Below are 5,613 nucleotides of genomic sequence, written 5' to 3' on the forward strand. Positions count from 1 at the left end.
CCACTCCCACTTTCACTTCCTTGCTCTTCCTCACTTTCTTCTTCTTCTTCTTGAGCTTCTCCTTCTTGAACATTCTCTTGAACCTCTTCTTCTTCACCTTCTTCATCAACGCCCTCATCAACAATCTCCTCTCCACCCGGTCTTCCACCACTAGAGGTGCTAGGAAACAAAACTTCCCTATCTGCCCAACTAGGCAAAGGACATGATAGATCAAGAAGTCCTGGCCTAGCTAGATGTAAGAGGGGCGGATATTGAGCCTTGTAAGCATCCACTCTATCATTCTAAGCTTGCTTGTGCATTTCCCTCATGAGTAGAGTCATGTAATCCTTTCCTACCTCGACATCCTTGGGTTTGAACTCGTGATACTCAAATGGGTAGGGTGGTGTAATAATGGAGGAGGAGGGCTCATCAATCTCGCCTCTTTGTTGTTGAATAATATACTCGGTCTCCTCGGAGAGTGGAAGAAGGTAGTTTGGTCGGTGAACACTCAATCGATAAATCTTTGAAGGCAAGGTGAAGGATCTAGCTTCATTGGTTAACCACCCATATTAGGTGTCAAGAGAATTATGCTTGACCCACTTGAACTTGTGAATCATGGTGTCCATATCAATGAGATGGCCTCCTTTAACCGCTACATAAGTGTTGTCTTTGTTGAAATTTGGGTTAAAGTGCTTGGCCAAATAGGTAACTAGTCCTCCATTTACAATAAAAGTGGTGCCTTCTTTACCACAATCGACATTAAGCCATCGTTATACCAAAAGTCTTAGAGCATTATATGGCTTAGTATATTCCCTTCCTATGTTCAATGCCGACTCAAGAAGAACACAATCGAGCTTGGTAAGATGCTTAGTGCCATTTCTTGATATCAAAGTATTCCCAATGACCTTATGCCACACTCTAATGCCCGGATGGTGGACTAATAGAGCACGGCAATCATGAAAGCGCACAAATTTCTTTCCGGAAATTGCCTCCCAAAGAGGAGCGGGGTCATACTTTTCGGGGATCTTTGCATAATATGGGGTATCACTAAGGCCTAAAATCTTACTCAATTCACCAAAAGTGATGCGTCTATTAACATTTGCAAGACGAAACTCGATGTGGGTTCTAGTCTCCATTTTGTGACTTTCAAGGAACTCAAAAATTCCATGGTGAGGGAGGGGTAAGTCGATTCTTTCATGGTAAACGATTTACCCAATCTCATAGACTCAAAGAAGGTTTTGGTTTGTTCAAGAACACCCAACTTTGTCAAGGCATCTTCACAAATAAATTTTGTAGGCATAATGGTCTTCTTAGCAAAGTGAATGAATTTCTCCCTATGAGAGTCGGAAGTGAAAATTACCTCCGGATAATTAGATAATTGCTCAATGACCGGAGTTGTTGATGTTGTAGCTTCCATAGGGGGACCTTGTTGAACCTCTAACCTTGCCTCATGGACTACCAATGCCTTTGACAATTGTTTTGCTTGAAGAGTTTGTTGCCTTTTTGAAAGTGTCTTCTTTGGGGGTGCCTTGTTACCTCCTTTAGTTCTTGCCATTCTTGATTACACCAAAGAAAGATTAAAATCTCCAATTTTAGTTATGCCCAAATCGATTTAAGATGAAAGAATGTTGCTTTGTATCTTAAAAATCGACTCAAAGGTTGAAGATTTTGGTGTTTGAATCAATTGTTGTTGAAAAAGGAGTGATTAATTTTTGTTGTCAGGAAGTTTGGATTTAATTTTGTTGAATTTGGTTGAGGAAATTTGATTTTGTTGATGTAGAGGATGAGAGTTTTTGGGGTTTTTGGGTTTTGGGTAGTGTTTGAATGTAGAAGAAATGAAAATGAATGAGGGAAGAGGGCCTAAATGACCCGTTATATTTGAAAACAGCAGCAGGGGACGAGCGGTTTCAGGGCTGGGACGCTCGGATTCTTCACGTTTTGCTTCAGGAAATGACGCTATAAGACGAGCGTCTTTGTGCAAAGACGGGCGGATTTTTCCTTTTGAGACGAGCGGATTCCTGCACGGACGCTCGAATTCTGTTACAGGGTGTTTCTTTAAAATCCAACAGCAAAAAGACGAGCGTCTTTGCTGTAAGACGAGCGTCCAGAATTAGACGAGCGGATTCTTCACTGGGACGCTCGGATTCTGTGACAGACCATTTTTTTGGAACTCTACAGCTCTGCCAGACGGGCGTCTGGTGACATTGGACGCTCGGATTCATCAGGATGAGCGGATTCTCCTTTTGGCCGCTCGGATTCCTCCTTGTCCACACGGATTCATGTCCATCCGTGGGTATTGCATAACCCGTAACATTTTCATTCTTCAATGCTCGTGTTCTTCATTGTAGGGGCACTACAAAGGCATGAATAGCCTAGGCAATTGCTCTTCATGATGGTTTTGATCATGAAAGATCCTCAATAGGTCTTTGCACTTGTTGCTCTTCATGATGGTTTTGATCCATAGCATTACCAATATAGGGATTGAATATCCCTTCGAACGCATCATCCCAAAGACCGCAAACTTCGTCTACTTGATCATTAAAAATTTCTTGAGTTGATAGAGACAACTCTCCTTCTTTCTTTTTTTGGCCAATGAGGCCATCCTCTTCACTTGTCATGGGTTAGCTTTTCAAGCTCTCTTTGTTGCTATTCCCTTGTTCTTTGGATGGAGCATCATCAATTTTCTTTTTCCATTGGAATTCCGACTTCTTCCTATCATCCTTCCGGCTATAGTGATCGATCATAAAGCATGGTTCATGCAAACGGGGAGCTCTAATGGTCTTGTCAAGATTGAAAGTTATGGTCTCATCTCCTACCTCTAGAGTAAGCTCTCTGTGCTTCACATCTATCACCGCACCCGCGGTGTGCAAGAAAGGTCTTCCTAGGATGATCGGAATATTGGAGTCTTCTTTCATGTCAACAATGACAAAGTCCACCGGGATGAATAATTTGCCGATTCTCACGGGAACATCTTCCCATATCCCTAATGGTGTGTTCGTCGATCTATCGGCCATTTGGAGTGTGATGTTGGTACATTCAAGTTCTCCTATCCCTAGCCTTTTACTAACCGAATACGGCATAACACTCACGCTTGCTCCTAGATCACACAAAGCCTTGTTGATCGTGGTGTCGCCAATGGTACACGGTATTGAGAAGCTTCCCGGGTCTTTAAGTTTCGGAGGTGAACTCCCTTGAAGGATTGCACTACTCACCTTAGTGAAGGCGATAGTTTTAAGCTTCCAGATCGACTTCTTTTTCGTAAGGATGTCCTTCATGTACTTTGCATAGGCCGGAACGTGATTGATTAATTCCGTGAAAGGAATCGAGACTTCCAAGTTCTTGACAATTTCCATGAATTTTCCAAGTTGGTCATCAAACTTAGGCTTAGCTTGACGACTTGGAAAAGGAAGTCTAATCACAATGGGCTCCTTCTCCTTGGCCTTTTCTTCACTTTTCTTTGAAACTTCTTCTTTTGTTGGTTCATTTTCCTTAGAGTTTTCGACAACTCCTTCTTTGTCACTAGCTTCCACAACTTCATCCTCAACTTGCTTCTTTGGTGCTTCATATCTTGTACCACTCCTCAAGTGGATGGCACTAACCGTTTCATGTCTTGGGGGATAACTTTGAGGTGGTAATTGCCCCTTTTGTCTTTGAGAGTTTGAAGATGCTAGTTGGGTCATTTGAGTTTCCAACATTTTTGTGGGGGCTAGGATGTTGTTGATGGTGATGTCTTTTGCTTGGCTATCTTTTTGCATTTGAGTGAAAAATTCTTGTTGATTCTTTTGCATTTGGAGGACCGCTTTTTGAACATCAAAACCTTGGTCATTTTGTTGATTGTATGGAGTTCGATTTTGATAACCTTGGTTTTGGTTGTAAAAGGGTCTTTGATTTTGGTTTTTCATGGGAGGTGGGGTGTATGTTTGTTGAGGGTTTTGAACATTTTGGCTTTTGTATGAGATATTTGGGTGGAATTTGGTGTTTTTATTGTAATAGTTGGAATAAGGGGTGCCACTCTTGTATGCTTGAAAAGCATTTACTTGCTCATTTGTTCCCCTACATTCACTTTGGTCATGTCCCAAAGTTCCACAATTCTCACATATCCCACTTGGGATTGATGAAGATGCCGTCATGGCATTGACATGTTGCTTTGGAGATTTTGAGGCTTCTTCAAGTTTAGCCATAGCCTTTTCGAATTTCAAATTCATGGTATCGATATGAGCACTAAGTTGAGCACCCAATTGAGTAATAGAGTCCACTTCATGCTTTCCTCCTCTAGTAGCCTTGCGAGGTCTACTATATTGTGAATTATGGACCGCCATTTCCTCAATCTTGTTCCAAGTTTGATTATCGTCAACTTCCGTGAACATACCATTTGATCCCATGTTGAGAATGTTTCTTGAGTCTTCATAAAGACCATTCCAAAATTGTTGAACCAAGAACCACTCGCTAAGTCCATGATGAGGACATGAGCGACAAGTTCCTTTAAATCGCTCCCAAGATTCATACAAAGATTCTTCGTCCCTTTGCTTAAAACCCGTAATTTGAGCTCTTAGCATGTTTGTCTTTTCCGGAGGGTAGAATTTTTTGTAGAAAGCTAGAGCCAACTTTTTCCAAGAGTCAATTCCAAGAGTAGCCTTATCAAAGCTCTTCAACCATTGTTTCGCGGTACCAATTAGAGAAAAAGGAAATAAGACCCATCGAATTTGGTCTTGAGTCAAACCGGTTTGTGAAATCGCATCACAATAGTCACAAAAAGCCTCCATATGAGAGTGCAGGTCTTCACTAGGCATCCCCTCAAATTGGCTTCTTTCGACTAATTGGATAAATACGGATTTAGCATTTAAATTTCCGGTTAAGTGTTGTGGTGTGGGAGTACCATTGGTTAGGTTCTCCTCGGTTAGTACGGAATGTGATGAAAATTTAGGCATTGTGGGTTGATTTTGTGGTTGATTTGGTGTTGGGTTCTCCTCACCTTTCTTGCAAAAGGGTTGATGAACTCAATAGAATTTGGTTGAATATCTACAACCTCACTAATACCTCTCAAAGTATTTCTAGCAAGTCTTCTATTGGTTGTCAAAGTTCTTTCAATTTCGTGATCAATGGGTAACAAGTTACCTTGTGATCTTCTAGAAATGCAAAATATCAAACAACTCGAAAACAATTAGAACAAACCTTGAGGAGTTTTACTTCCCCAAGGCAAAGAAAGACACAACTAATAACAATCAAATAAAATCAAATCAAGTTAACACCGTCCCCGGCAATGGCGCCATTTTTGGTCGCGCTCTCTTGGAGCTTAGTTTTCGGTTACTTGTCGTTAGGAGCACCTAGACCAAAACAATATTTATAACTTCACAAACAACTCTACTATTAGTAAAGAGGCAAGTAAAGGTCGGATCCCAAGGGACGGGTATTGATGTAGGATTTTCGATTGCATGTAGCGGTGTCTAGGGGTGTCATGATTTGGGTTGAGATAAGAAGATCACTAGACTAAATAGCAATAAAAGTAAACAAGCAAGATGATTAAAATGAGATGTAAACAATTGATTAAAAGCACTAGGGTGTCATGGGGTCATAAGGGATTCATGGGAATTGATCATACAAACATATTCTCAAATTATAAGCAAGCAATTATTG

The 5,613-nt window shown here is 41.1% G+C and overlaps 1 non-coding gene across 1 annotated transcript; it reads left to right on the forward strand.

Moving 5' to 3' along the window:
- The first annotated feature begins 4,428 nt into the window (after nt 1-4,428).
- LOC141597758 (small nucleolar RNA R71) lies at nt 4,429-4,535 on the forward strand. The gene has a single exon (XR_012522976.1). It is a non-coding gene; the product is annotated as a small nucleolar RNA R71 (small nucleolar RNA).
- The last annotated feature ends 1,078 nt before the right edge of the window (nt 4,536-5,613 follow it).

This window comes from Silene latifolia, chromosome 8 (assembly GCF_048544455.1).
Source record: "Silene latifolia isolate original U9 population chromosome 8, ASM4854445v1, whole genome shotgun sequence".
In the NCBI taxonomy this organism is placed as follows: Eukaryota; Viridiplantae; Streptophyta; class Magnoliopsida; order Caryophyllales; family Caryophyllaceae; genus Silene; species Silene latifolia.